Source organism: Cryptomeria japonica, chromosome 9 (assembly GCF_030272615.1).
Source record: "Cryptomeria japonica chromosome 9, Sugi_1.0, whole genome shotgun sequence".
Taxonomy (NCBI): domain Eukaryota; kingdom Viridiplantae; phylum Streptophyta; class Pinopsida; order Cupressales; family Cupressaceae; genus Cryptomeria; species Cryptomeria japonica.
The window spans coordinates 540436688-540458921 of NC_081413.1; the positions used below are offsets into that span (position 1 = coordinate 540436688).

A 22234-nucleotide genomic window follows, 5' to 3' on the forward strand; every position below is an offset into this window, starting at 1 on the left:
AGAATTTTGGAAGTAACACAAAACACAAACAATTGAAAAAAAAAAAATTGGTTGATGCAAGATTGCTCAATGACTGGGGATGCTCCTGCATCAGACACCCCAAGTGGAAAAAGATGTTCCATGAGAGGAAAATCTTGAACATTGAAAAGGATTTGGAATATAGACCCCATGCTCATTTCTGATCCAAATGTCTTCTAAATCTGCAAAGTTCTTCTTCTTTACCCCTTCCAGTAACTCAGTTGAATTTCCCAACTTCTTTTCCTCTTCTCCCCTTTTTCTTTGATTCATACCTACACACTATCTCTTATTACCACTCTCTTTCCTCCACAGATCTGATTTATTCCTTCCACCAGAACTCCTCTTATCCACTACCACATCTAACTTCACTGTCATCCGGTACCATCTTGCTAATAGACCCATCCACAAGATCCTTCTTCTAATCAATGCCATCATCCGTATAACCTTTGTATCCTTCTTCTCAACACTTCAAATCTTCACAAGACTCAAGTTCTTCACTTCCTTCTCTTTCTCCTTCAAAGAAGCCAAAGTAAACTTGTTTCCATCCTTCTCAATAGTGATTAGGTTTCTTGTACAATCATAGATAGCTCCTCTATCATATTGTCAAGATCTACCCAGCAAAACATGATAAGCACTCATAGACACAACATCACACAAGACTTTATCTTTGAAAGACCCACTATTAAAATTCACCAAGCACTTCTCTCTCACCTCTACCACTTGATCATATTTTAACCAACTCACCTTGTAAGGACAAGGATGCTCAAGCCTCTTTAAACCAAGCTTCCCTACCATCTCCTCTGATACCAAATTTTCAGCACTTCCAATATCCACAATAACCTTACAACACTTACCTCTTGATTTGCATACAGTCTGGAAAAGATCCTTCCTTTGTGTAGATCTGGTTTCTTCTTTGCTTTGCTCCACCAAGACTCTTCTAAACATAAGGGATTCTCCCTGCTTTGGTGCTATCATACTCTCATCTACAGCTCCAGTATTTGGTTCCTCACGTGCTATGAAATTTCTTGCCATCCCTTTATTAGTCCTCAAGGAACACTCATAAGATGTGTTCCCGATTTCTCCACACTTGAAACATTTGCCCATGAATTCCATGTTGCTACTACCATTCCCTTTTCTTTGTGTCTTTTGATTAGGTTCTTTACTCCATTTAGATCTTGACTCATCTTCAGTAGTCGGCTTCTCCATACTACCACTCATCTACCCTCTATTCACTGCATATCTATCTCTTCCCTTAGGGTTATTATGTTGTCTTCTTTTCACTTTATCTTCGGCTTTCAAATAATATTGGTAACCCTTCTCCATTGTAGAAATCTTCAGCATACTCATCTCATCTTGAATGTTAAATCCAAGTCCATTTATGTATCTAGCCACCTTCTCTCTATCCATCTCTCTATGTCCAAATCTGATCATCACCTTGTAGAATTCCTCAGTATACTCTTTCACACTCATGTTCCTCTGCTTCAAGTTCTGAAACTTCTTAAACAATTCCAACTCATAGTCTCCCAGAATGAATTTAGCCTTCAATCTTGCAGCCATATGTCTCCACCAAGTGATTTTCATCTCACCATTCTCCACTCTATCTCTCTGCAACTCTTTCCACCATAAAGTAGCATGCCCTTTCAACTTAGTTTGTGCTAACCTAACCCTCTACAGATCTCTGATATCCTCAAACTCAAATTAGTCCTCCAATTCTCTAATCCAGTCTATTAGGTCTTTTGGATTTAACGTAATTGAAAAGTTAGAAACCTCCACTTTGTGAACTTTACTCACTTGTGTCACCACTCTAAGGAATATTTCTTCCCTTTCATCTTTTGGTCCTTCAACCTCTTCCACCTCCAGTTCCTCTCCAACCTCTTCATACTCATCCTCTGATTCTAGATTCCTCCGTAAACTAGCCAATGCATTTCGGATCTCATTCCTCATCTCATTTCTAAAATCCTCCATCATTTGCTCTACCCTTCGAGGGTTCATCCTTCTTGGCGGAATCTTCTCCTTTACTTCGATTCAACTTCCTCAGCTCGACGATATAACTACAAGTTTCAATTGCCTCTTCATCGGTGATCTATTGAACACACTTGCAACCTGCCTCAAATCAGCGATCTGTTCACCCAAAGGAATGCCTCAAGGTTCGCAACCAGCTCTGATACCAGTTGGTGCAGCAATAATCCAGAGGGTCCTCAAAGGGAACAATCCAGATCATGTAGTAAGAGTAACACAATGGAAGCAACAACAAAACATAGAGAAAATTTTGATTCAAACATCTGCAACATCATAGATTCACTATAAATCAGTCGGCAACATCCTATTTACATACAAGCTAATAGGCCTAGAACAACTTACATTCCAAATTGCAATCCATCCGGACCCCCAAGAGGTATCCAAATTACATAACATGAATTCATATTCATACTATATTTCTCTACTCTCCAAAGGATCAATTACAACAATATAAATAGCATATGGAACACATCCAAGTTAGCCACAAAAGATAGCATTCTCCAAAGATAGGAAAATGAAATGTGTAAGATAGGTCAAACCCAAAGTGTGAAGATCACCTCCACCAGAGATAATAACGAAGTGCGGACCACCCAAGAAGGTTGGTTAAGGGCCTAGGAACATCGTACATGGTGCCAATTAGATCTACAAGTCGATAAATCTCTTTGCAAGAGAAGAAATCTCCAACTAGTCGTTAAGCTCAAAAATTGCTCTGGAACCAAGAAACAGCCAATCCGGAAGCAATAACTTGCTAGAAAAGAGTTCAAATGAACTCACAATCTAGAATAAGGAATAAGAACACACCTGGAATCCAAGAATCTGATCCACAACGGAAAATGAACTACCGGAGAATTCTGGAAGTAACACAGTAACTGCAACACAGAACAAGAATAACTAAAAAATAAATATATTTTTTTTGGTTAATGCAAGATTACTCAACGACCAGAGATGCTCCTACATCACATCATTAGGACTTACTTGAATCAGAGAGAGCATTTTTTTCATCTCATCGAGTTGCTTGAAATTTGAACTACTTTTGCAAACACTAACTCCAAACCAAGGCAACGCTAAGATCAAACCCAAAAATGCAACTAAAACAAAAATGCCTCCAACGAAAATTTAAAAAAAAAGATGCACAATGATGCGAATTTCTCTTGTGCCCGAGATGCTCCTACATAATCTAATTGAGCTAAATATATACATATTCAACACTGTATTTTATATGAATTTGTATGGGATGATAGATAATTAAAATATATTATATTTAATAAATGTATCTTTTCATGCCTAGTGGAAAATTTGAAAGGGGTTGTAGAGATTTAGTCAACTCTATGTTTATCAAACTAGGTTCACGTAGAGACTTGAACCTACAATTACTTTGGTTTCATAAGAATTATGAGTTTTATGAAGTTATCACAATATGTATGTGCATACAACTTGAGAATTTATTGTTGATGAGTATTAAACTCGATGTTCTATGTTAATGAGACAAGTCTCTAAGGGATCTTTGGATGTTCAAGTTCAATTAATTGTATCAAGTTTAATTTGAGATCTTGATTTACTTGGATAGAAATACTTTAGGAAAAGTTTTATATGAACCTGAATGGGTTACCTTGTGCATACTATTAAAAGTATTATTAATCATTGGGAGACATTTAACAAAACCTTGTTAGAATATAAAATTATATTCTAGAATTTTGGTGGTTTGTTATTAATCAATAGAATTTGTGAGTTGCGACTTTATTTTGGAAATGGTATTGGTAAATAGTGATCTATTACATTATTGTCTTAAACCCTTTTATGATTTTTCTCTTATATTATTCTTTAGTCTATTTCTCTTTTAGGAGGAAGGTTACTTGTGTCGTTATCAAACCCTAAGTATAGGTGCCTATATTTATGTTCCTTGAAAGATTAGGAGAGTAGAACTACATGTGAATTTGATCTCATTAGTATGTAGGTAGGCCTTGGGTGAGCGATTGTCTTGGAACCAAGTTAGTAGGAAAGAGGTTTAGGGAATTACTCCAGGGTTTGGAGTGTTTCTAAACTTGATATAAGGCGGCAATTTGCATACATAATCCTGAGCCTTCCTTCCCTCGGCTGAAAGGCCTTCTAGTTTCTCCACATTCCATCTCTTCACCAAGAATTCCATGATATCCGCATAGTCCCTTGCTGTGTATACCCCTAACCTCTGTGCAACAACTGAAAAGTGCTCAAACAAGTTAGCATCCTACCCATCATACATCAAATGGCCAGGCATAGTAATCTTCTTTTGCATCATGTCCTCAAAAGCTATGACCGTATCGTTAGGAACAATCTCAAACAACTTTTCAACTATTTTAGTATATGCAGTCTCCTGGCGCTTCTCATCTGCAGCAATAGTTCCACATATTTGAGCTAGTTTGAGATTACCATTATCTTTGGCGAATCTTGCAGTATTGCCATGTGACATGAACGTTGCCCTCTCCTGGAAAGATGTGTACAAAAAGCAAAGGAAGGGACTATTTTCTTTGCGGGGATTCTACAGAGAATCCAAGTCAAAATACATTACGTTAATATATCTATATTACCTCACTAAGGTCTCAAATAGGGTAAGTGCGGGGATTCTACAGAGACAAGAAACCAAGTCAAAATACATTACTTATATTACCTTCATTAAGGTTTCAAATAGGGTAAATGAAAAAATTAATCTTAAAAAAGATTAATTTTTACAGTTTTAAAATTTTTAAAAATTGTTGTTTAATTTTTGGATTCTATTGTATAGGCTTTTGTTTGCATCAATCTTTTAGACCACACTCAATGATGATGCCGATTACATTCAATGACTCATCTACAACTTTCTCATTCTGATATAGTTCAACTCAATGATCCGTCATCAGAATGAGAGAGTTGTAATAGCTCTTTGATCTATCACCAAGATAAGAGAACTCTAATGATGAATCACTGAATGTGATCCAAAACATTGATGCAAACAAAAACCTGCACAAAAGAACAAAAATTATAATCATATAAACTGTATTAATACAGCTTTTAATATCTAATTGCCACCAACATCAAATTCAACAATTACAATAGCTTTCAGTATATGTTTGCAAAGATCAGTGAATAATATTAGAATGATGATGAATGCTTACCATTCCTGATCCTATGAGGTACTGTATGGTGTTTTCAATCTGTCTCATGTCCACACGGCCATACAAAGAAAGATACTTATTGAGAAGATCACCGTGTCTGTTCTCTTCGGCTGTCCACATACGAGTCCACACAGCCCAGGATGTGGGACTGGCACCACTCTCATCCCGCAATCCATCTAAAGTGTTAAGCATAGTCTGATAAGTCGGCAATGCTTCCTCTGTAATCATATCTTCCACCAGACAAACTAAATAGTCATCTTACAGTTCAAGGGACCGCTCCCGTAACTCTTTAATGTCATGGATAAAGGCCTCAGAAGCTAGATATTTAGGGCTCACAATGCATTTCACAACAGATGCAGATGCCATTTCACAGAAAATATCACACCGAAAACAGCAAAAACCAGTACAAACAACTTTTCCATTAGAAGTAGTTATAGAATTAGTTTGGACTTCTAAATCATGCTTTCCTGACCACCATTTTTTCCTCACCACATTACTCCTCAATGTTGCATATCGTAAGAATTGCAATGGATTTCTCTGCAAGTAGCACCATTAATTCTCAATAACAACAGAGTACATTACTGTTTGCATTTTTTGACAGTAAGTTTATACTTCTAAACTTAAAAGTGTTAAATACTCAGAATTGAATGACATTTTCTAAGCTTAATATGTTGCTTAATGAATGTGGTCACACTAAAAATACATTTTTAGATTTAAAAGTGTTAAACGTTCAAAATTAACTAACATCCTCTTAACTGAATATACTGATTAATATGTATGATTTAAAACTGTACGCATTTCTCACCTGATTAGACATACACAATACATATGTTAGGAACCAACACTAAAAGGGTCAAGGCTTTTAGCTTTAGTGCCTCCATGATCAATTCTCACTCGTCAAAAACGCTTTGCATTATCACAGCTTCTTTGCGAGGTTATATTCTCTTATCATTTTTTCCATTTTTATTATTTTTCAGTTTTAAGTTGGTCTAGAGTAAAGATCTAAAACTTAAGATAAACTGACAGGCATTAAACAAATATATGTTGTGTCAATATCTAACGGAAACCAAGCACTATAACTGTAATTAAGTCACACGAGACTCCAACGAAGCTTTCGAAGAAATTCCTCTATACCATTTTACTGCTCAGCTTAATGCACTGAAGATTCCAATAAAAGTTTGAGTGTTTTTATATGAAAAAAATACGCAATACCAACGTATCCTCACAATCTTACACATATCATTGATACTATTAAATAATCAGTCATTATTTTAAGAGCTCTCTATTCTTTATATAAAATAGTATTTGATCAAAATATAAAATTTATAAATCATAATGGATTTTTAAACGATTTTTATTGGTTTGATTTTTTTAATTTGTTTTTTCAATACTATTTTACAGCAAAAAATCAACTGAAAAACAATTGTGTTATAGGAATTTGTGTTTTTACAATTATACTATTTTGAATGGAAAATAGTCATTTCCATAATTTTATACTCATAAGACAATTTAGGTCAATTGATATTTTTTAAGTTAAAAAACTTCTCCAAATTAATTTCTTGATTTCTAAGTCAACTTTAGATTTCTACATCAATTTTTTATTTCCAAGTAAACTCTTGTATCAATATCATTTCATCATGATGACATTATTAGGTAGAAGAACATTTATCTAAAACATATTATTTAAAAGATTTACATTCTTGCTAATCGATATAACCATATTATACTATTCAAATATCTTATAGTTTTTGGAAACAAATGTAACACATTAAACTCACATGAGTTATAGAAAATAGTAAGAACTCATAAAGACTTAAAGTCCATTTACTTAATTAAAGGGTAATTTAAAATATATTATTTATAAAGTTTAGAGTTTAAAATCATAATCATATAATAATCTAATTATGAATACACAAACTTTCCATATAGTACCAACACATAATGTTTAGAATATCTTTCTCCACCCAATAAATAAAGATGAAATGCCTTTTCAAATTTTATAATAAATATCATTAATTGTCTATAGTCAACAAAGATCATTCTAAAGAACACAATCATAAATTGAACTTAAATCTAGATACATGTCAATAGAGTGTTACATAGTTTTCTACCGTGAAAGAGATTTTCATTCACGTTAACGCTAAAGTTTTGTCTTCTATCATATATCAACTCTAGTCAATTTCTAATGATTTTATTGCCACCACAACTTTTCATGGAATGAAGCACTTGTTCATGAACTTCACGTATGTGATAATGATTTTTACTTTTGTCAACTTCCTTGATAATCAAATACATCACATTAGAAAATTGAAGAATTGTTGACCCAAGACAAATAGAATTCTTAAAGTGGGTCTTACTCTATATCACAAGGATATGGCTTCAATAATAATAAGATCGCCTCCTAGAAATGGCCCCCCATGGACTGTCATGGTTGCAGGATTCTCACAAAATGAATTTGTTGAAAAGGCTTTAGAATTTTTTTAGCAAATGTCATTGGTAGACATAAGGTTAGTGTTGTCCTATCTCTAATTAGACTCTTCTCTAACACTGCAATGAACACACGCATAACTTTCTTAGCGCCATCCCACACATGTCCTCTCCCATTAATGGATGGGTAGTGTACCAATGTGTAAATTTGTATATCATTGTACACTTACAAGGGTCGTGAGTTGCTCAAATGGCAAGGTGAGAGTGAGTGGGCGAGTTTGGTGTTGCATATGATGGCAAGGTGGAGATCATTCAAAATTTGATTTCAACACATGGTATGGTGTGGAGAAAGAGGTCACCAACTTGCTTACACATATGTTTCTTCTTTCTTCCATAGATGATTGCTCCAATCTTTTATCATTTTATTCAAAATCTATTTTCAACACATGGTATGGTGCAGGGAAAGGGGTCACCAACTTTCTTACATGTATGTTTATTCTTTCTTCCACAGATGATTGCTCCAATCTTTTATCATTTTATTCAAAAGTTGATTTCAACACATGGTATGGTGTGGGGAAAGGAGTCACCAACTTTCTTACACATGTGTTTCTTCTTTCTTCCATAGATGATTTCTCCAATCTTTTATCATTTTATTTAAAAGATAATTTCAACACATGGCATGGTGTGAGGAAAGGGGTCACCAACTTGCTTACACATATGTTTCTTCTTTCTTCCATAGATGATTTCTCCAATCTTTTATCATTTTATTTATTTATGTAATGGAAGAGCACTTCTATGTTTCAATTACCATTTTTCATTGAACCTTTCAATTATTAACTTTACAGAAACCAAAAAAATGATAACTAAAAGTCCATTAATAAAGTCCACATGTACCAATAGCTGCTCACTTTTTAGCTTTTTTTATCCACAATTGGTATATTTGTGCACAACTTCTGGGGCATTTGTGCACAAATACTAGGTCATTTGTGCATAAGTATTGGAAATTTTAAGTGCATGGTTATTGGGGCATCTTTAAGTAGGTATTAGGAAACACTTTGAAATGTGTACTTTTTACCCTTGCATGCATCACAGATCCCACAGCATGCGGCGTTACTACCCAAAATGTAGAACAATAGCTATAAGAAGTTAAGTCACATAGAGAGACAACAAAAAAAAATGATCAAAATCCAATGTACTATTTAGGATCTATGGATGCACGAAGTTAGCTATATCAACTACTGGTACGCTTTCCCTATTTGTCAATAGGCTAATATATTAATATCATATATTTATTTCTCAATATATTTGTCCTTCGTTTATACATCAATGTGTATAGCTCTATAAGATTCCTCATAGATTGGTATTATATATTTAATATTATTCAATATCTCTTATCCACTTATTTGCATTATTATGATTGCATTTTATTTTTATTGTTGTCTCTTATATATGTTATTATCTCATATGCTCTAATATAAAATTATATCAAATATCAATAAGCAGTAGGAGTGATAGAGATTTTGTTATAATTTCTTCTTCAAAATCAGGTTAATATCTATAATTTTTCTCTTTACGTTTATCAATAATTCCCATCCTTATGCAAAATAAAAATACCTAGCACAAAGTATTCAACATAATCAACTCTCTTAAATCGGTCCTCTCAAACCATTTATGTAGTTTTCCACCTTCTTTAGGCCTTCATCATGATAAATTTCTTTGATTCTCAACTTGAAGTATTATTTAGTATAATCTATTGTAGTCATATCCTCTTGTCTCAAACTATACAACATCTTTAGCAATTATATAAGTTAATTCACTAGGATGAACTTAAACATTAACTATTTTAGCAACATATCTCATTTATAATGTTAGGTGCACCCCTTTCCTGTTTATTTTTAACTCAATTTCTATCCACCCATTAGTACTTTGGACCTCATCTTAGTCATAAAATTTCATCCTATTAGAATTATCAATATTCGTACTCAAAGTGTTATTCTAAATTAATTATCTATACTATCAATTATTCAATATTTAAACTAACATTATATTTAAATCTCAAGGAGAAAATGATGAAGTTTTACATTATGGGGAGGTTGTTTGGCTTGTGCTAAGGTTGCATCTCCTTAGGAGATCCTTTGCACCCTTTTACTCATGTTTGGATCAGATATATGGGGTTATTTGAAGGTGTGTGGGGGGGAGCAGGTTGCATAATAGGGTGTGTGAGTTTTTTTCCAAGGCTTTGCATGACTTTTTTTAGCTTTATGTAGCTTGGAGGTTGTTCAAGTTGTCATCTTTAGCTTGTAAAATTTGATTCTTTTTTCTTAGGTGTTGTTTTTGAGGATTTTTCCGTCAATGGTGGGGTTTTGGTCCAAGCCTAGTGTGTAGAGATTTCTGATTTTTTCTTTTTCTTTCATTGGGTTGCATGGCTATGCATGGAGGTGCCATGATGAATAAGATCTCTCCTTTTAAAGATGTGATGTTAGGGGGTCCTTCCTCCCCTATCATGCAATTAAATTCTAGTGTTGGGATGCATAATGTTAGTGCCAAGGGGAATGCTTCTCAAAATAGTGGTTATTGACCCTCAAAGGTGAATGAATACCTTGCTAGGAGTGATCATAGGCTTGTGCTTGTGATTCAACCAAATACTATAGAGAAAGATGCTAATTAATTTCCCTATCACACCTTTATTTGTAAGTTCATCGGTATTCGTGTTTCACTTCTTTTTCTTTAATCATGGGCTCATTGCACTTGGAAACCAAAGGGGGAAATGGAGGTTATGATGCTTGCTAAAATTTATTTTCAAGTTGTTTTTTCATGCATTTCGGATAGAAACAAAGCCTTTGAAGGGGGGACATATTTTTGCAATCAAGTTGGGCTTTTCATTAAGTCATGGCATGTTGGTTTCAACCCTACGAAATAGCTTCCTTCAAGAGTTTGTGTTTGGGTGCAACTCCTATCGTTCCCACTAGAATTTTGGACCTGCGTGATATTTTACATTTGATTGCATTGCTACTTGGAAAACCAGTAAGTTCGTCACAACAAACTATGGATAAAAAGGTAATTAATTATGCTTATGTTTGTATTGAAATTGATTAAAGTAAACCATTACCAAATTCTATGAAAATTCAATTAGGATCCACCTCATGGATCCAACATATTGATTTTGAAACCCTTCATTTTCATTGTCAAATCTATCATGAATATGGTCATTTACAACAAACGTGTCCTAAATATAATTGTGCAGGGCCTACAAGTAATGGGCCTTCCCATCCACCACCTAAACAAAATAAAGACAAAGCTCCTATGATGGAAGATAAAGAGAGTTGTATCCCAGTCAAAGCCTAAAACAAGGGAAGAGGAAAGAAGAGAAATTTGAAGGATAGACATATTGATGAGATGTTTAGTAGATTTGATGCACTAGAATCTCTAGACTAAGTAAATGAGGTTCTTATAGGGATGCCTATTAGTATCAAATCAATAGGTATATAACAAACAATGTCTGAGAAGGACAATATTCTTCTTGTTGATTCATAGGTTGGAGGGCTAGATGCTCATATGGATATAGATATATTCCCCTTGTTGACATTGGGAGAGTCAGAAACAAGTGGGAGCAAAGAGGTGAAAGATTGTCCAGATAGAGCTACCTCAGTGGCCAATCTCAAGAAAGCCCCTCATAAGGCTAGTAAAAGTAAGGGAACCCTAATTTCATTGGGTTTACAAGAAAAAAATTATCAGAAAGGGGGCTCCTGAGAAGCTTCCTAAAGTGGGTAGGAAGAAATATCAAGAAAAAATAAAACTAATTGGAAAGACATTGGTTGAGTCTAGCTCAATGAAAACCATTGATTCCCATTTCTCTCCATCCCAAAAATGATAGTTCTCTCATTGAATATAATGGATATGAATAGCATCCCTAAACAAAAGGCTATTCAAGATTCGATTCATTATCGTTCTCCATACTTTATCTTTATCTAGGAGACTAAGCTATTTGTTGAAGGTATGTTGAGCTTGAAGTCCAAGATCTGGGCTAGAGGCCAATGTCAATGCATTGAGGCACAAGGAAATTTAGGTGGAGTGGCTTGTCTTTAAGATACAAGAAAATTAACTCCTTTGTGGTGGATTTCTAGCAAATCTTCATTGACTATGGTTGCCTCAAGTTTGGAATCTAGTAAAGTTAATCTCCTCACTAATATATATTCTCTTACTAATATCCCATGGATATCTCTTCTTTGGTCTCATATTAGGATGGTTAGATCCCTTTCCCCTCACTTGCCTTGAATTATTGCAAGGTAATTCAATATTATTTTAAATATGAATGAAAAGTAGGGAGGTATTGTCATTCTTGACCCCTCTTCTATGCTCGTAAAGGATAATATAGAACTTTTGAAATTCATTGACATAAAACCATCTAATGGTATGTTCACTTGAAATAATAGAAGGTGGGGCATTGATGCTATCTCTGAGAAGTTAGATAGATTCTTGGTGTCTAATTTTTAGGTTGAAGATAGTTGGACTACCATCTTTGAGATTCTTGATTAGAAAGGCTCAGATCATTTGCCAATTGAACTTCCAACTACTTTCTTTAGAACCTCTAAATATCCTTCTTTCAAATTATAACTTATGTGGCTTCAAATTTCTTCTCTACAGGAGTTTATAGCTAATTGGAGGTCCAAAGGAGACCCTACATATGGGACATATATATGTTTTCCTTTACTAAGAGTCTTCAATATGTTAAGTATAGGCTGAAAAGATGGAATAGACAATGTTTTCAAGGCTAAAGTAGATGCAAATTCTTTTCTAGATGTTATCACTCATTAGATCTAGGATTAGGCATTAATAGAGGAATCCTTCTTAATAGAAGTAGCAGCGGTGAAAGATTTGGAGGAATGTGAGTTGCATGAAGAAATATTCTAGAAGTAGTTGTCTCGTATTGACTAGGTACAATAACGGATTAGAAACACTTTATTTTTCCAAACTTTTGTTAGGGATGGGAGGTAAGAGAACCTCACTACCTCTCTCAGGTCATCTGAAGGGAATAATCTCTCTTCTTTTAGGATGATTTTGAGAGAGATCAATCAATTCTATTCCACTCCATTTATTGAGAATACCCTTGTCTTGGGAGGAAGAGGATCTTATTCTGGAATGAATACCCTATTTGGTTTCCCATGAGATGAATGATGCTTTAAACAAACGGGTAAAAGCACAATAATGTGTCACACTTTTATAAAGGAACCGGTCAACACAACTAAAATTGTTTAACTTTGATCGCATAAAAGTGACATTTCTAAATTGAATTTTGAAATGATGTAAACTGATCAAATGTAGAAATATGAATGAAATTTATGTATGTTATTTTTTTTTAAATACGAAAAAAACTGATATTTTTTTTCATAAATTCAAAGATAGATTTTTCATTACTGAAAAATGCTGAAACTCAGGGGTTCTAGTTGGCATCACCAAAAAAAATGAAAACAGACTTATTTTTTTTTGTTTCATATATATGCAGTGTTAAAAAAAAAAAAATTGATGTATATTTTTCTCATTATAATATTGTGAAGTCCAACATAGCTAAATTTGAAAGTTTTCATTTGGCGTCACCTTTTGACTACTAAATTTATCATTAACCAAAAAAAAAAACCTTTTCAAAAATATTCTCTCATCTAGTGAAAAAAAAAAAATTAAATTTCTAATCAGCCTCTTTTTAACTTTAAAAAGCTACTCGCAATGTTTAATAAATAAAAATTTAAAAATTAATCAAAATACTAAAAAAACAATATGTCTAGATTCGTGACTTTGAGCTCTACAAAAGGGTATTTTTCAATTTTTGTAAACAAATATTCTGCTCAAAGAAAAATTGAGCAAAATAGAAAAGTTTCGGAAATACAGAGTTTTTCACCTTTTTGTGCCACAACACATGACACATAGGCTAGTCCGATCGAACTCAGTCCAGCTGCACTAGCCTTATTTCAAACTATAGAAAAAAAAATTGAATTTTTTTTAATGGACTCATCTGAACTAAGGGAGTTCGGCCAAACTGAGTCCGATCGGACTCCCGACACCATTTTGGCGTCACGTGGCGACACGTGGCCTGGGGTAGTCCGGTTGAACTCAGTTTGGCCGAACTAACCTCAGTTGGCCCAAAGAGTGACACAACTCCATGCTTATACCCAAACCCATTACTCTAGATGAATTAGAAAGGATTGAGTTTTAGATGAAAAAAGGGAAATCCTCTAGACTAAATGGTTTTCCAATTGAGTTTTATTGGGAGTTTTAGGAAATTATCAAATTGGACCTTCTAAAGGTGGTTGTGGAATTATAGAGAAATAAATAGATGTTGAAAGCCATGAATGCTATGTTCCTTTCCCTTATCACTAAAAGAGAGGGAGTTGACTCTTTGTACCTCTTCAAACCTATAGCCCTACGTAATGTGGTTTATAAAATAATTACTAAGTTGATAGCTAAGAGACTCAAGTTGTGGCTTAGAGCTCTGATTTCAGAGGAGCGAGGGGGTTTTGTTGCTGGTAGACAAATTCTGGATGGGGTTGTGTTTGCAACTAAGGTTATTTACTCCATGGAAACCTCCAAAGAGAAGGTTATGTTTATTAATCTTGACATTTCAAAAGCTTATGATTGGGTAAACTAGAATTTTCACATAAGGTTCTAGTGGCTTGTAGGTTTAGTAGTGAGTGAATCAAATAGGTTGTGAGTTATGTGACCTCTTCCTCTTTCTCTATTCTCATTCATAGTGCACCCTCTGAGCTCTTTGGTGTTTCTAATGGATTTCGCCAAAGGGATCCCCTTTTGCCTTATTTATATTGTGTATGGTGAAAATGGATAACAATAATAACGATATTGAAAGGCTAAATGAATTCAACCACAAAACCCTAGCCTAACAATCAACAAAGATCCACCATAACATATGAAGATTACCTAAGACAATGCAAATCAAATGAAATCACAAAGATTATACCATCACATGTCCAATAGGGTTTTAATCTCCATTCTTCCTATCTCCATTGATCTTGCTTGATATATTTGCTCTCAAATTTTATATGCACAAGAGCTCAACAAAGAACGGAATGTGGTTGCTAGTAGGATCGTAGTGTAGTCAAGTCCTTAAAATCTTTCATTGGGGTTTGATAATGAAGAAAGCATCTCCTTATATAGAAGACACAATATGAAATGGAGGGATAAGATTGAGAGGTGTAAAAGGAGGTCGGCTATGATTAGAGGGTAGGTAAAAGAAATAATAAAATAATGAAAGGGGTAGGTAGTGTATGAATTAAGAGATGAATGACATGTGTCATGGGTAGAAAAGGCTAATGAATTAATTAAATAAATAAAGATTTATTTAATTAATAGAATAATAGGGATCAATTAAATAAATAAAAATATTTATTTAATTTAGGCAAAGGATAATTTAAATAAATAAATGTATTTATTTAAATGAGAAATAAGGCTAGAAGAGGATAAATGAATTAATTAAATAAATAAAGATTTATTTAATTAATAGAAGAATGAAGCTTAGATAATTAAATAAATAAAATATTTATTTAATTAGACATGACAATTTTGGGTGTCTACATTTTGCCCCTCTTTGAGACAATGCGGCTTGTCGCGTTGTTTCAAAGAAGATAAGATGAACTGATACAGAGTTGCCCCAGGATGGGAATGATATGCCCCCTCAAGAGATTGGATGAAAAAATGTCTGAAAAAGATTGCAGACAATCTCTCGATAAGAAAGAAAGGCTAGAATGGACTGATCGGATAAAGTGACAAAGTCACGGGATAAAGAAGACTGACTCGGGAAACGAAGGCTAGGGGTAGTCTATAAGATAGACCACGGGGGAAAATACATCCTCATTGTCATCTACACGTCCACGAGAGCATATTGCAGAGCGAGAATAGAGCAGGAGCAGTCAGCAGCGATGGCTTTCACTCACAGATTCAACCGCATTCACCGATTTCAGAGGCCAGTAGAGGCAGGAGAGCCGGTAAGTACCACCAAACCTCCTCGTACTTTGACGCATTTAATTTTGTCATTAATGCATGTCGAATAGGGTAATAAATGCGCTTAGACTAGGGTCCAAAAAGTGTCAAAAATGTCTAGGCACTTCTGCGTTGGTGCCAAGCGCGTCTGTGTTCGCTAGGCGCGTCTGTGGTTGTGCCAGGCACGTCTACGTTTGAACCCGCGTCTGTGTTAAATGTGGCCGCGTCTGTGATGTGCAGGCACGTTTGTGCCAAGAAGGCACGTCTGTGTCTCCCAGACGTGTCTGTGCAGAGCATAGGCACGTCTGTGTCAAGAAGGCATGTCTGTGTTTTTCAGGGGCGTCTGTGTAGTCTGAAAGCATGTTTATGTCATTTAAGCGCGTTTGCGTTTGAAAAGTATGAATTTGCATCTTCTAGGTCAAATCGGCAGTTCTGTGATGAACATATGTTGTCGATTGGATAAGCTGCTGAGAGGATACACTCAAGCAAGTCCTCTAAGAAGACTAGGATAGATCTAGGCACTTTGTGATGAACAGTGAGTACCAAGATAGAGTACTTTGTGATGAACAGGGAGTACTAGAGTATGAGCAGCACTTTGTGATGAACAGGGAGTGCAAATGTGAGTAACACTTTGTGATGAACAGGGAATGTCACACACGTAGTACTTTGTGATGAACAGGGAGTACCACTAGGATAAATAACAACACTTTGTGATGAACAGTGAGTGTCACTAGGATAGATAGCTAAATGCATTTAGATAAAAAGTAGCATTTTGTGATGAACAGTGAATGCCACTATGACTAACATGATTGATTTGCTTGACTGCAGGAGTATTTGCCTATGCTAGAGTCACGGGAGAGATTCCCATCCACGCAGAGATTGCGACCTGAGTTGTCGTTTGAGGACAGAGCTACCATCAAGGAGATGGGCTTGAGACACGTACTATATGTGCTTGAGTTTCGGGCAAACATGGGTTTGCTGACTGCGCTTGCGGAGAGATGGCACTCTGAGACGTGCACTTTCCATTTACCGATGGGTGAGATGATAGTCACCCTGGAGGATGTATACCGGATTCTACGGATATCGATTGATGGGGAGCTGATCCCATACGATTGAGATGGAGACAGAGAGGCATTGAGACGGGTGTTCCAGGACCCTGGACTGGAGATGAGGGCAGGACACATGGCATGGGACACCATGACAGCCACCGGGTTAGCATTGCCAGCAGTGATTGGAGGAGCTATCAGTGGGTTCCTGTGTCTAGACAGGGCAACACAGGGGTTAGCTGTGGGCTGGGGAGGAGCACTGGAGACGCTGGTCACACAGCACACCAGATATGCCTGGGGACCATGTGTGTTGGCCCACTTGTATTATGAGCTTCATCAGTTCGTCTACCATGGATCAGTAGGATTGGGCTGCGGGGTCACCTTGCTATAGGTATGGGCCTATGAGCATCTGTCGGTTACCCGACTGATACACTTCAGGGGCAGGGGTTATGGACGCAGATTTGTACATTTGTATGATATGATCACATCGCAGCCACGGATTGGCAGGCTAGAGTATTGGCGGCGAGTGATAGATGATATCGATGTGGTCATATGGAGACCATATCTGGGTTGCGAGCAGTGGGAGGATGACGCAGCTGAGCTCCCTTACACCTTCCAGAGCAGGTACCTGATTGGGCGGATGCCCTATGTGCTAGAGAGGCAGCTAGTGGACAGGATTAGCCGACAGTTTGGCCGGATTCAGAGGATGCCATGGGGGTCAGGCTGGTATGCATGGATAGTCAGGGATCAGGCACAGTTTGGGCCCTTACTGTCATATGATCAGGCAGTGACTCAGCTAGTGGAGATGATGCCCCTACCGTGGGACATGTGGCCTGAGATTGAGGATGTCAGTATGGATGCTGAGTATACAGCATATTGGGCAGAGCATCCCTTCCCACAGTTGACAGATCCAGGAGAGCCATTAGATGGGGACGGTGGTGGGGATGATGATGATGATGGAGGGGATGGGGGCAGAGGCCGACGGAGGAGGAGGGGAGCAGTTGGGGAGAGGAGGGTGGCAGCTCGGAGGGAGGGTGGTGAGGGGTCGCGGTGGATTTCTACTACAGGTGCCAGCAGCACAGGGTCCTGGACAGGTACAGGCACAGGGACAGGGACAGAGACAGGTACCAGTACAGGTACAGATACAGGCACAGGGGCAGGCACCCGTACAGGGTGAGCCACAGGCAGAGGCAGAGGGGGATGACCCGGTGGAGGCCGAGCTGCTAGATCTGAGGGAGATCTGCCAGGGCCAGGCAGATGAGATCCAGGAGCTGGAGAGGGAGAGGGATCAGCTCAGGAGGTAGCTCAGAGATACTGAGTGAGAGCGGGATCAGGCTATCCAGCGCTATACTGAGGCTGAGACAGCACTGAGGGCTGGGAGGCAGGTAGCGGAGGACACCGGGGCAGGGTATGCATATGTCCTACGAGTAGGAGAGGAGATTGCCTACTGGAGAGACCTCTACTATGGTGCAGTGCCAGCAGATCAGCGGGCGAGGAGCTTCCATAGACCATCGCATACAGCGACAGCTACGGGAGGGAGCTGGAGGAGACAGGCATCGAGTGGTGGGGTTATGGGTCCTCCACCACCACCAGATAGAGGGGACAGGAGGGATGATCCTGGGGCGAGTCCTTCAGGGGCTCAGATTCTGTCGAGGCCAGGCAGGTCCAAGGGAGGGAGTTCTTCATAGCCGTAGAGGGGCTCCCTTTGTATCAGTTTTTGTACCATTTTTGTATTATGATGTAGACACCTGTGGGTGATTGTAGCCATATGATTTTGACATCATTTTATCATGACACTTTATATATATATATATATGAGATGATTCATCTTTGCGGCAACTATATGCATGTGTACCTATGTGATGAGATGTTCTTATGTGATGCTTATAATATGGATGCAAATATTTATATGATGTAATGCCATGTTTTTGTTCTTTTATGTTTTATATGTGTATGCATGATGCAAATGTATGTAATGCAGATGAATATGATAATGCAAATGTAAATTGTAATTTGTGCTAACAGTTGTTGTGTGCAGGATGTGATGCAATTGTGATATCTATATGTATGTATGAAATTCTTATATGTGGTAATGCAGGTGCAGCTACATGAAATGCAAATGTTTTTGGTGTGTCATTATACTCAGTCATGTGATAGTAGGCTACATGGACTCGAGAAGGACGATGGAAGTCAATCAAAAAAGGGAGATGAAAGACAGAAGATATGAAAGTGAAAGAGCTTCTTGTGCGTTATCATCATTGAGCTTTATTATGGCAAGTAGGTTATGACAATCGAGGCATATGTTAGACCCAGAAAGTCATTGTACCTGTTTGCATGGAGATAAGACAGTCACAAACAAGGAATGCCCCAGTTCACACTAGACTCACAGTGTCCTCATATCCTTGGACAAGTCATAGCATTACTAAGAGACAATCCATAGACAGCAAATACAAATAGGTGACGATACCCCATCCTCGCCTTTCTAGTCAAAGACATCCTAGAGATAGAATCTCTAGTCAGAGACATCCTGAAAAAGCTAAAAGACATGTCACCAAAAAAAGATGAAATCAAAAGAAAACCAAGACTCGACACCAACATCCACTGTAGTCCTCAAGTTTAGTGTCTCTTGTCACTTGTATAGGTCTTATTTGATTGTGGTCACAATGTTTACTTTCACAGAAAGGATAGATAGCACTGAACCATAATGTTGTCTGAGTCTGTTGAAATATTTGATTTGTTGAAGCCCATTGTTGTTGCTGTGTCTCATCTGAAACTGACTGAATCCATGAAACTGATACTTTATTGTGGAGAAGATGAACTTTATTGCGGATTTGTGATGCAGATGTTGCTTTATTGCAGATTGTGCGCGAATAGACTGAAGAAAGCTGGAAGAAACTGTACTCCTCGAAACATGTGATGTTCTCAGATCCACACCCATCACTAGACGTAGGATTTGCCTTAGCCACAGATAGGATCTGATTTATTATGGATGGAAAGGGGTGTGAAAAGGGAAGTTTATTATGAATGGCGAACCAATCTTAGGTAGATCAATAACAAGCCATGATGGGAATGGGTAAGTTTAGGATGAATGAATTGGTTGTGAGTGTGTGCAAAGTGAAGGGATGAAAGAGAATCCCGAAGGAGGGAGGAGCAATGTCTCTACGCATGGCACCGGTGACCCAGTTTTCACCATGGTACTTGCCCAGGGCGCCACCGAAGTGGTTTTCACCGTTGGACGAAATTATTTCTCTTTACTTTTTTCGAGTTTTCAATGTTTTTTGTGTCACAAGGCACCTGTTTGCCAGGTTTTCACCAAGTAATGATTTTTTTGTTTTATAATTTTTTTTGTATTTTTGAAATTTTTGATTTTTTTGTATATAAATTTTTTTATTTTTTTTTTGTATTTTCTGAATTAGGATATTCCGAAGAGCTATGTGTAGAACCTGCGAAGGTGCATGCCGTTGATAGGATCCTCCAAAGGTTCACCTTCTGTAGTTGAAAGCTGATATGCACCAGATCCATATGCTGCTGTAATGATATAAGGACCAAGCCAGTTTGGTTCGAACTTGCCCTTCTCTTTGTCTTGCTGATTTTTAGGATTTTCTCTGAGAACTAAGTCCCCTACCCCAAATGTGCGAGGCTTGACTTTATGATTGTAACTGCATTGTTCCTTGACTGAATGATGTGTAGCTCGAGTGAATGTCTTCCTCGATGAAGGAATTGAGATAGAATTACTAGTGTGTGGACTACACAGGCCCGTATGCGTGTCACCTGAAGAAGTTTGGGCATCCCTGATAACAAAGTCCTTCAAGGAAGCTCCATTAAAGGTCCATGATGTATCGCTAAAAGGGGATGGATGTGTGGAACAAGTGGATGAGTTATGAAGGCTTATGATTGTGAAAAGAAGTGAAAGTAGGATAGCATGATGGAGACTTAGGATCAACAAGTATGCTTTTTGACTTGAAATTTTAGAACTTTTGCCCCCAGTTATTTTGATATTAGGGGAGATCAACTCTTTCTCTTTTTGCTTCATAGGATTTTTATCCTTGACTTTGATTTTTGCAGAGTCCAATAGCTTTTGATTTTGATTTGGACTAAAGGACTTTTCTTTTGTTTTGACTTTTAGTTTTTTCTTTTCAAGGCTTAATTTTTCATCCCCAATTAGTAAGGGCTTTTGTAATTCTTGTTGATCCAAGTCTGAAAGTGGAGTGGAAATGGAATGAGCGGATGAAATGGTAAGGCTATGTGAGTTATCAAGAGGGCTGGCAATACACTCAATAGATTCTTCGTTGGAACCACTCTTAGGACTATTAATATAAAGAGGTTCTTGCACCACTAGAGGAGATTTGCATTCAGACTTAGTAGCCACAACACTAGGTGGTTCACACCCAATTCCTTGGTCTTGCATATTGTTTGTAGATTGTTCATGTTGACTGAATACCTTAGGAGATAATGGGAGTTGATCAACATGAAAAATATACTCACCACATCCCGGGTCTTTAATCTTGAATTTTTCTTTGAGCTCTGCTTGTTTCGATGTAGAAGCTGTCAATGATTCTGGATCCACATATGCTGATGAAGGAATAGCTTCTCTGTTAACTGGGATTGTTATTTCTGATCTAGGTCGCAGATTGTTGCAATATATGAATGGATTTGGGTCAGCTTTGATGGTCACTTCAACTCCATTGTGAGGAAACTTGATGCATCGATGATATGTAGATGGGACTGCGCTCATCTCATGAATCCATGGACGTCCCAAGAGTATGTTGTATGTGAGATCTAGATCTAGGACTTGACAAACAACATCCTTTGTAACTGGCCCAACTCTGAGAGATAAGGTGACTGTGCCCTTGGATGAACGCTCTTCGTCATCATATGCCTTAATGGTGATTTGATTTGTAGAATTCACAGCTTTATCAGAATATCCCAATTGTGTGATAGTGCTTAATGTGCAAATGTTTAGACCTGCTCCTCCATCTATCAGGACTCTTTTTATTCGATGCTTGTGTATGAAGGCTTCAATGTGTAATGGTGCATTATGTGGCTGACTTACAGATGCGTCATCGGCTTCTGTGAAAGTAAGGGAGTGTGGAATGGAAAGGTATCCCACCATGGCTTGAAACTGGTCCACATTCAGATCAGTAGGAACAGCAGTATCTCTTAAGATTTTGTCAAGAATGGCTTTATGTGCGGGAGATATGCGTAATAGCTCAAGGATTGAAATGAGCGCGGGTGTCTTCCCTAACTGTTCTACAAGGTCATACTCAGGTTTGGTTGATGAGGAAGCAATGTTTTTAGTTGGAGCACCTTGCAAAGTGAATTTACTTCGGCGAGTTGTAACATGACATTCAGAGGTAGGTTCCGAAGAAGATCCAACACCTTTTAGGACAATCTTGGGTCTCTGAGTAGGATTCTTAGACGCTTTGTCCTTGATGATAATGGTAGAGACATAATTGTCCATCAAGATGTGATTTATGGTTGAATCATAGTTATAGGATGCTCTGGTATAATTGGTTTGATCCTCTGTGGCTTTAGCTTTTCCCTTGTCATGTTTTGGGAATGGTTCCTTAAACATCTCATGTTCTTGATTAGACGAATGTCCCTCAATCT

General features: G+C 37.3%; 1 pseudogene; it reads right to left on the reverse strand.

The window, feature by feature from the left end:
• Positions 1–1716: 1716 nt before the first annotated feature.
• Positions 1717–5440, reverse strand: LOC131858485 (stearoyl-[acyl-carrier-protein] 9-desaturase, chloroplastic-like; annotated as a pseudogene).
• Between the last annotated feature and the right edge of the window lie 16794 nt (positions 5441–22234).